The sequence below is a fragment of the Rhinolophus sinicus genome, chromosome 2 (assembly GCF_057876585.1).
Source record: "Rhinolophus sinicus isolate RSI-liver-muscle chromosome 2, RSI-T2T, whole genome shotgun sequence".
NCBI classification, from domain to species: domain Eukaryota; kingdom Metazoa; phylum Chordata; class Mammalia; order Chiroptera; family Rhinolophidae; genus Rhinolophus; species Rhinolophus sinicus.
The window spans coordinates 142034456-142045009 of record NC_142502.1 but is presented as its reverse complement, the minus strand read 5'-3'; positions in this window follow the sequence as shown (position 1 = coordinate 142045009).

The following is a 10554-nucleotide window of genomic DNA, read 5'->3' as shown; positions in this document are numbered from 1 at the left end:
CATGCCTGACAGGTTTGTACCCTTCCCTTCCCAGGGAGGTTTGAACCTTGAGCACAAAGTTATAATTATAGCATAAGGCTCAGTTCACAGCTTGGATTGTTCAGTCTGAACCCAGATCTTCATAGAATTCCTCTTATTGAAGGACTCCATCCACTCTGCTCTCTAAGAAATTCAGTGGTAATTTCCCAAGTTACTCCAGGACACCAGCCGCCACCTTTGCTAGAGATGTTAGTTTCTCTCGGACTAAGTATCACCTAAGTCAGTGAACCTTCACTGCTATACAAGAGTTCTTCTTTTATTGGGAGGAGGTAGCTCCAATGCAAGGGGGTTACCTCAAAGATTTTTTTCAGATTACCTCCAATCTGTCTTTTCCTTCCTGTTGTGTGATCAGAAAGCCTCAAGTACCCTGAACAAACTTATCACATTAGACCCACATGTCCTCGATTTAACTCAGTGCCACTGCAAGCAACTCTGGCCCCAAGTGACAGGTGACAACATCTGAAAACATTTGGGTGGTCAGGACTGGGGCGGATGCTCCTAACATCTAGCAGAAGGAAACCAGGGGCTGCTAAACATCCTACAATGCACAAGACAGCCCCCACAGCGAAGTATTATCCAGCTCTAAATGTCAACAGTGCTAAGCTGGAGTAACCCTGACTTCCCAGAGAGAATGAGCTGCCCGACTCCTGAGGACTCAGTTCCTAAATAATGAACAGGATCTCTGGTCAAACTTCCAACCTGAGAGCACTTGAGAAAGCCCCTAAATCAGGGTTGCTTCTTCACAGCCATGTGGAAAGAATGAGAATTTAAGGCCATGGCGTCTTCCTTGGGTGATGGGTATTTTAGGTTAGGTCCTCCCGGAAGAAACAAGGACAAGAGGTTCACTTGGGAAGTGATCCCTGGAGACCTCAGTAGAGGAATGGAGAAGAGAGACCAGGAAGTGGAGGAAGCCATTAGAGGGGGTTTTCAAGCAAGTTACCACTGTGGGCAATTAGAGCCTAATCCCACCAGGGAATGCTGGGAAAGACTGTAGAACATTATCTTCAGTTATCCCAACTACAAGGCAAGGAAGCTGAGGTATTCACTCACACAGCCTGTCAGTTATTGGTTGAGGGCTCCCTAGAGATAGTAATTCCCCAGCACTTCCAGGCCACCCAAACACAGGTAGAGTGGGCTCTCAAGCAAAGTCCTCAGGCAAAGAATGGCAGGTGCTGGCAGTTGAAAGTCAGCCTGGTGTGCATGAAACTGATACGTGCAATCGGTTACGGATGGGGCACCACCAGAGTCTGCTGTTATGGAAGTGCCGGGGTACGTTTATTTCCTACATTGTATTTCTCTCCCATTTGAATATTTACAATGAGCATTTCTTATACTAGTTACAAAACTAAAACATCTATAACTAAAAATTCCAGAGGGAAAAGCAGATAGATAGATAGATAGATAGATAGATAGATAGATAGATAGATAGATAGATAGATAGATAGATGATAGATAGAAATGATGGGATTAAATGTAGCTCTTGATATCAGTGAAGCCGTCCAATTCACAACTAACAACAAGGTGATTCAGAATCATATTTTACCCACTATGAGACAGAGGTGGCCCTCCTTGCAGCATTGGTAGCATGGTCAATACAGCTCCATCGTCTCCTGTGCCACAAAACTGAATCGCAGGGCCTTCGCGGTCATTTTCCTAGTGACTACACAGGCTCCTGGACACCACAGGATGGGGCAGCCAAGGCCGAGCTCCTACATTCCCAACCCGCATGCCTGGCTTTGGATCACTCATCTACAAAATTTGAAAATTTAAAGACTTATAAAAAATATTTCCTCAAATTTCAATTAAAAAAAAAAAACCAAAAACTACTAGCAAAGTAACTCAAGCAAAGACAAGAATGTTAGAGGAAAGTGAGCTGGCTTCAATCAGTCAACAATGGAGCGTCAGAGCTACCCAGTCCGTTTAGTGAGACCTCACTTTTCAAAGTCTGGGCTTTGTGGATTCAGAGACAACATAATTCAGAAGTCCAGGCCTTATCAACCATCAACTGCTTTATTTTTATTTTTTTTTCACTTTAATGCCCAATAGTCTGCACCTCCACTCATGTAATAACACATAAAAGAACATTCTCAGGACAGATACATACACCCAGCCTCTAAGCAACTTTTGAGACGCCCAAAGAGGAACCCATCTGTCAACTGCAAACACCACACAGGATCTTCTGTGTTCTTTTCCTTCTCTGACTCTTCATAATAAATTCCTACTGGTTAATGTGATGTGGTTGAGTGTAACTTACTTAGTTTGTATTACCTGCAACCAAAATATCCTACAGGCAATGCTGGCCCAGTGATGTTACTCTGGCTATGAGAGGTCAGAAGCAGCAGTTGGGTTTGAGGGTCTGTCACTGCCTCACGGATGCGCTCAGCGTCAGTGACACCTCGGTGTGTGTTTTGGTTGGTGGTCATAAAACAGCCCACTTGCCAGGTCAATTTATTTGGCTATTTGGGATTAGCTTATTAAGAAACAGATCTTCTTAAAAGCATGTGTTCCACAGGAATCACCTTGAGGTCCATTCCCAGAAATATTATGGTAATTACAAAATAGTTGGCATATGCCCTAAAAGTTTTCAGGAAGAAGTCATTTCTTCTTTGCTAAATAGTGTTTTGATTCCAAAGACGTACTTGTACAAGATTCTAAACTCTTCACACACCTGAATGTTTCTACGGTACCTACTACTAGGCTCCCTGCTTTTCAGGCCTGCATGCTGGTCTTTCGACCTTTTTCAGGTGAAGCTCTTTCACAATCAAATAATAAGTCTACCCCACCCCCCACACACACACATCTGATTGTAAAGCATAAGGCTCTCGCTTTCACCAAAAGCAGACCCTTAATAGGAAATTTAGTAATGAATGTACCGTGCTTCAATTCTGCCAAGTGCTCCCTCGAAACATCTAATTCATATTGTAAAATTTTTTAAAAAATTTTAATGTTTTAAAATGATCTAATGACTGTACCAACTATCTATTCTTCCAAACTGCCCAAGTACCATCCCTTCGTGAGTTAGATTGTCATAAAGCAAACCAACTGGATGATACCATCACCGCCTGCAGAAATGCTGTCCCCAACTTAAAACTTAATATACGGCCTCAACCTTCCTAGCCAGTCAATAGATGATGCATTTAAAGGTTTATAATGTCACTCGTACCAAATCAAAGTCTACAGTATTGCCCACAACCTCTCCCCATGTTTCCTGTAAAAAGACTATGAGTTTAGTTCTCAAGTAACAAATCTGTGGATGAACCTATATAATTCTGTGGGCAGAACAGAAAAACCACATCAGCCAAAGTGATTTCTTTGTGGCTTTGGGGTATTTCTTTTTTCCTTAGCTGCCAGGCAATGTCAGCCCAAATGGCCATACTGTTTGGATCAAATTATTTATCTCAGGTACCAATGATATCAATGTTCTTTCCTCCATTTTGATTACTGGCTCTCAAACTTTCACATGCACAAGAATTCCCTGAGAAGTCTGTTTAAAACCAGACTCCTGAACCCCAGATTCTGGATCAGTGAGCCCAGAATGGCACCTAAAACCATAACTGCCCAAAGTGCCCAGATTTCATTTTGAGAACTGCTGACTTAGCTGTCGGTATTGTTTCTCCCTTCCTTCCTTCCTTCCTTCCTTCCTTCCTTCCTTCCTTCCTTCCTTCCTTCCTTCCTTTTTTTTATCTCTCTCTCTCTCTCTCTCTCTCTCTCTCTCTCTCTCTCTCTCTGCTTTATTTTTGATAAAGCAGGATATATTCAGTCTTTCAGAAGCAGAAAAGGAGGTATGAATTCTAAATGATATTTTAAAAGCTAACTGTACTTGTTTCAATTGCCTTAACTAACACAAGGTTGATTTAAATTATAATGTTATTCAGAAAAAATCAATATCAGTCTGGGATTAATTTTAGCATCTTTCCCACCAAAAGAAAGTTTTTCGGTTATTCTAAACTTAATAAAAATAACAAAGTAAATTTAAAGAAATTTTTCAGATTTCAAAAGTACCTCAGAAAATATGTATTGATGTATATATTTGTGTACTTGCTACTTAGCTCTAATTTAAAAGATTAATCATGAATATTTGGGAAGGAGAAAGGGTGGAGATTTTTGTGATGCCAGATAAGGATGATAGCCCTAAAATTCAAAACAATTCTTTAAACACACACACCCACACTCACACATCTTTTTTCAATTAGTAAACATTTGAAACCCTACAAGACATTATCATTTAAAATCTCATGAGACATTATTATTATTTTATACAATTAATATTAATTTAGATTTACTCGTAATTTTTGGGGGGTCTTCATTCTTCCCATCCCCAAACTTACATCTGTATTCATTTTCCTTCTGTCTAAAGAAAACCCATTAGAATTCCCTTTTATGTGAGTCTGCTCACAACAAATTCTCTAAATTTAGTGCTTGCCTAAACTGTCTTTATCTTCATTGAAGGATATTTTCAACAGGCTTAGAATTCTAGGTTGGCAATAATCTTTGTTCAGCACTTTAAAATATGACTCCATGGTGTCATACCAATGACCTTGGCGAAAACCTGAGAAATCAACAGAACCAACACATGCCAAGCACATTCCATTGTCTCCTAGTTTCTATCATTTCTGTCAACTATCAGTTTGTTGCTTCTTTGAGTGCAATCTATCTTTTTTTTAATCTGGCTTTATTTTGTTTAACCTTGGTTTCAGTAATATTACCATGATGCGCCTAAATATTTTCTTTATAGTTAGCTTGTTTCAGATTTGTAGGCATTCTTTGTGGCTTGATGAATTTCATTCTCTTTCTCCTCTCCTTATGGAACTACAATTACTCATAATTTAGAGCTTTTCCTTCACCCTCCATGTCTTTTACTCTCTACCCTGATTTTCCATCCATTTTGTTTCTCCATGTTTCATTAGGGGTATTTTCTTTAACCCTAACGCAGTTCACTAATTCTCACAACAGCTGTGTCAATCCGCTGTTAAACCTAAGTACTGACATCTTCCAATTTCATCATTAAATGTTCTGTTCCAGATATTCTATTTGGTCTTTTTTTATAGTTTCCACATCAGCCAAATTTCTCCATCCTGTGCTTTACCACCATTACCAAAGTAAGTATGTTTATTTTGATTTCCATATCTGATAATTCTAACATCTGAAGCCCTTGTGAGTCTATTTCCATTGTGTTGTTTCTGTTGGCTTTCATTCATGTCTCCTGTCTGGATATTTTTTATTATGCTTTAAATATTATATTTGTAAAATTCTTTGCAAAAGTAATTTGAGGTCTTGGATAATGATATTGTTTCTCCAGGAGAGAGTTATTTATATTTTCTTCACTGGGTGCCCGGATCAACTTCCCATCTACCTTTCTCTGCTCCTAGAGTACAACCCTTTGGAGTACCAACTCGAAGTCGGAGGGGGTGGTGGGGGAAGTACTAGAACTCTTTCTCAACCTGGGTGAGTCCTGGACAACAATCCTTATTGTTTGTCTTCATGGGGCATCAACACTATTGCACGATCACGTGATTTCCTGAGGAAAAGGGAAAAGCAACCTCAGCTTCGATCACCTCTTTGAGCCTTGCTCTATCCTTAAATCTTGGCCTTGGAATTCTTTACTATTTTGTTCACTTTCTACCTTCTTTAAGCAAGTTCTGTTTGTTTTCTGGTTTTGGTTCAGCTTTCCAAGTTGGACGCAGGAGGGACAGTCCAAGTTACTCTGTCCACCGTCATTAAAAGCAGAAGACACTTAAACATAACTTCCTCCTTTCTTTTCAATCTTAAATAAGAGAAGCTAAGAAGACAAAGTTTTCTAATTCCTTCAATTCCCAAGTGGTTTCTCAATTTATAATTACTTAATCTAAAGTAACAAAGTATACTCATTTGACCAAAACAATGTCTTTTAAAACAAAACTGTGCTTCATAGCCACAAAGTTTGTCATAGTTGATGTAACCATAGGAATAACTAGATGTACACCCTTGATGTTTTTCATTGAGATTATGGTTTTTAAAACAATGGGTTAAAGATATTTCAAAGTTTGCTGTAACTTTTCAAAATGACCATATAAGTATATTAGCCCAAGCAATATCTAATTAAAAACTGTCATTCGTGTTCTATAATGCTTTTTTCCAATTTGACTGCACTCAAATTTTAACCATTTAAGGAAATCCAATTTCAATTTAAAAACAAACATATTTTATGACCAAAAAACTACTGATTTTTTTTAGAACCTCTTCAGATTAGCATTTGAGATTCAGAAACTGCTCTTCAACCTTTCAAATTCCTTTACGATTTAATGAACATTTGTTGAGAACCAACTATATGTCAAACATATAAGTATATATTGCTAGGTTCCTTTTTAAAATATGTCAGACTCTCGCTCATGTATTTTGCTGATTTATGTGTCATATTAAACATTAGTGTCTGTAACATAATCAGTGAAAAGAATATTTCCCAGTTCTCTGTGTAATGTATCTTTCTAAGACAGGCTTGAAATTTAATCCGATGTTTGCATTATCTTCCTCATAAACAGGGACAAATGCAATTGCTAATAAATGACATCAAATTTTTTTTCTACTCACCCAGCAAAAATTATCACCTGTGCTTAGAATTTTTCTAAAGCAAGTCTGTAACTAATTGGAACTTCGAATCTCTACAGCAAGGACCCTGGATAGGATTGTAGTAGTAGAGAAAGTCTCTGGCTTTCCAGAAACACAGATGCAACCCCCTTTTATAAGTGAGAAAACTAAGGTGAGTGAGAATGAAAGACATGTTTAAGGTCCCAGCTATGCAGGGCCAACCCAGGTCCAGAAGCTACATCTATCTCCTCGGTCAATCAAGAGCTTTTATTCTACATCAGATATCTCCTGAATGCATTTTAGTTTGTGTTTATATACAAATTATTTAACATTGTTATTTGAATGTTTTGAGTAGTGAGATTTATTTTTTCTTTCTTGTTTTCTTAATCACTTCAGGCAAAATAGAGAAACCACCGATTTCTTAAAACCTATAATAATTCAATGGGCTTATGTTCAAGTTGGGGAAACCATTTCTTTCATTTGTGTCAATATCTAAGAACTTCAGCAGTACCTGAGATGGCTCAGATGAATTTTAAGTTCATTTGTAAGTTCCTTTTAATGGCACAGTGAGTAGTTAGGCTGGAAGGAATCACCCTTCCCTCACAGTGGTGCAGCCAAGTCAGAATTGTCTCAGGAAGAACCATGGTTCACTGACAAGATTCACTGTCTGACTTTGAGCACATCTTTGTTATATATATTTTTTGTTTATCTTCACATTACAGGTTCGCTTTGGGAAAGTAAGATAATAAAAGCAAGAACAAAGTAACGGATATTGAAGACTGTTGGCTTGTTTAAGCTTTTTGCAAAGTTGCTATTGTCTACTGCAGTCTCAGAATCAGTGCTTCTGAACCTTGGATGGTCATTACATATCCTGAGAAGCTGTAAGCAATCCTGATGCTGAGCCTCATGCTCAGAAGGTCGAATTTGTTGATTTGCGGTGGGGCCTGGGCATGGGGAATTTTCTTTTAAAGCTCCCAGAGTGCTACTGATATGGAGCCAGGGCTGAGAGCCATTGCTCTAGACACTGCTGTGGAGTTGAGAACAATTTCCATTTGTAACAAATACAGGGGAATCTGTCCCTTGTGGTGTGGCCTTCTTTTTCAACATGAATTAGAGAACTTTTGACACTTTTTCATATAACATAATGTCCTTTCCTTTGTTAGAAAGATTTCACCACCTAACTCCTTCAAGGATTGGCCTGCATTCTCAAACGACGAAGCAAAACCTTAGCTCTCCAGACAGAGTACATAAGATTCAAGACTCAATTGGGTAAAGAAGATGTGGTACATATAAATAATAGAATACTACTCGGACATAAAAAAAAAAAAGAATGAAATATTACCATTTGTGATAACATGGATGGACCTGGAGAATATTATGCTAAGTGAAATAAGTCAGACGAAAAAGACAAATACCATATGATCTCACTTATATGTGGAATCTAAAGAACAAAATAAACTGACAAAAAAAAAAAAAAAAAGACTCCAAAGTCAGGTTTCAGGCAAAGAACCTCATATGTGCAAGGTCTGAGAGCTCTAACTTCTCAATATGACCTCTTCAACTATTAACTTGGAAACCTTATTTAGAACAAAGGAGATAGAGAACAAACTAGAAGAGAAATTTTTCATCCAATTTCTCCAGTTTTGATGTAAAACATCATCTTGACTTTACTATTAACAACATAACATTCTATATAGCATTTTATTTCAAAAACCTGACTCCTTTTCATTTTGAATTCATATAGTTGATAGACGTGGTTGTGCCCATTTTATAGATGGAGAAGCGGCTGCATAATTTCAGTGATTTATTCAAAGTCAGAGGTCACTGATAGAATCAAGAAGTCAAAGCTGTGTTGAAATGTTCTTTCTGATGGTCTACAATTCACACTAAAACATATTCTACTGAGATATTTACCTCAAGATATAGTTTAAGACTGAGTGATTTAAGTCTGGATCATCGAATTCCATGAAATTTAAAATAACCATAAAAATAATAGGTCTGTAAAAAAATAAATCCTGAAACTTGTAAGATAGGTCTCTCTAGTCTGTAAAGACAGCTACAAGTTATATTTAGTTTTAGCCTTTAGTTTTACCATCACTTACTTTCATAACCAACTTTGTTTCATTATATTTATAATTTCCCTTAATATATTGATAGCCAATACAAATAAATCAAAATCATGTGACCAAATGAGAGACATAAGGGGAAGTTATAGGCAATTGTTACTGAGGAAGCGTGTAGAACTTTCCTAGAAATTTTCCAAGAAAATTTACAATCCTCTGGCCCCCAAATATTCTGGACTATTAGAAATAGCGAATTAAACTTTTTCAGCATGGTGACTCTACATAGTTTCTAAAGGAGAAACTCAATACATCTCACACAAATCTATCTTGCATTGGGACAACAAAAATGCTCCCCCCCAAAAAAAAATTGCTCCAAAGGAGGGAATGGTGAGAATTATTTCTCTCTCCTTGTTCTCAGTTTGCAGCAGACAGTGGTGGCCAGAGTCCAAGCCCAGAAAGGTTATCGGCTACATTTCAGGTCTCGGTTCGTGTAAATACAGCTGGGACATCTTATTTGAGTCCTGTTAAAGGAAGGTGAGACTCTGTTGGCCATACACCTCATTATGGGGGAAAAACTTTTCTATTTTCCAAAACTTCATTTCCACTAAGAGTCAAGTAACATAAGGTTCACTGAGCCATATCATATGTATATCTAAAGGCAATGATAATGTTGCCAACAAGAAATAAAATCAAGAAGGGCTGAGGCTCCGAGTACTAGGGGTAGGTTCCGAGCTCAACAGGGAAGAAACTCCAGGAATAAGGCTCCAGAATGAGATCGTGGCTTCGCTCAATGCTCAGCGCTCTGAACAAAAGCAACCTTTCTATTCTGTATTTACTACTTTTTGTAATTCATTTAGAAGTTTTCAGACAGGCTAAATACATTTTTGTCTAAAAATGGAAAGAATATATTTTTTAAGTATTATGTTGAAAAACTGAACACTATTTGGGAGCAAAGTGAAGCTATATTTTCTCCTAAACAGATTTCAAATATCCCTACAAACTAATAAAATAACGAGTGTTTGTTACCTTGTCACTCTCTCATGACGATTTCACATTTTTAGTTGAAGCTACATATCATGTGTAAGGTACTCAGCTTGGAACTAAGCCATTGTAACTTTATAGCAATGGGATGAAATCCTCAAAGAGATTCACATAACTTAAAATCTGCTTGCTAAGTGATTTTTTTAAAAAGAAAAGGGAAAACAAACTCTTGTCTATGAACAAGATCTCCAAACTCAATTACTTTTTCTCCAAGAATGCTGTTTAAAACGGGCTATCAAGAAAACAATTCCTTCCCATTGTTCCTTGACATTCAAAATCTCTGTCCACGAGTTTCTTACTAAACAAGTTTTTCTTAGTATCTGGCTCGGAGGTTTTCTTCTTAACTTTTATAAATAGAAAAGTAATTGCATAGGAATCTTGAAAGATATTTTTGTGACTAAAAGAAACCAAAAGAGAACTTCACAATAATGGTTTTGGTAATAATAAAGCATAAATTTAACTTTTTACACTTATGATAACATACATTTAGTGATGAGTTGGGTTGGGGTTTTATCTGTTTTATTTAAATGTCAAGTTTTAATCACTATATTTTTTCTCCCCATCACCCATTAAATCCAAAATAGCTTTCGCTTCATTTCAAAAGCCAAAATAGAAAATTTTCTATGTTCTTTTACTACCACCCAGTGGTTCTAATCAGTAAATGCAACGACAAATCTAACGTGGAAGAGACATGAGCCCCTTTAAGAAAACATACACCAAGAAAATCCAAATTATTAAAAGTGATAAATTTTGAAGAGAGCAGTTACATCAGAAAGGGTGACTTTGTTTTGCATAACTATTAAGGGAAACTCCCCGAGAACTGTAGATTCAAGCAAGAGTGGGAGCA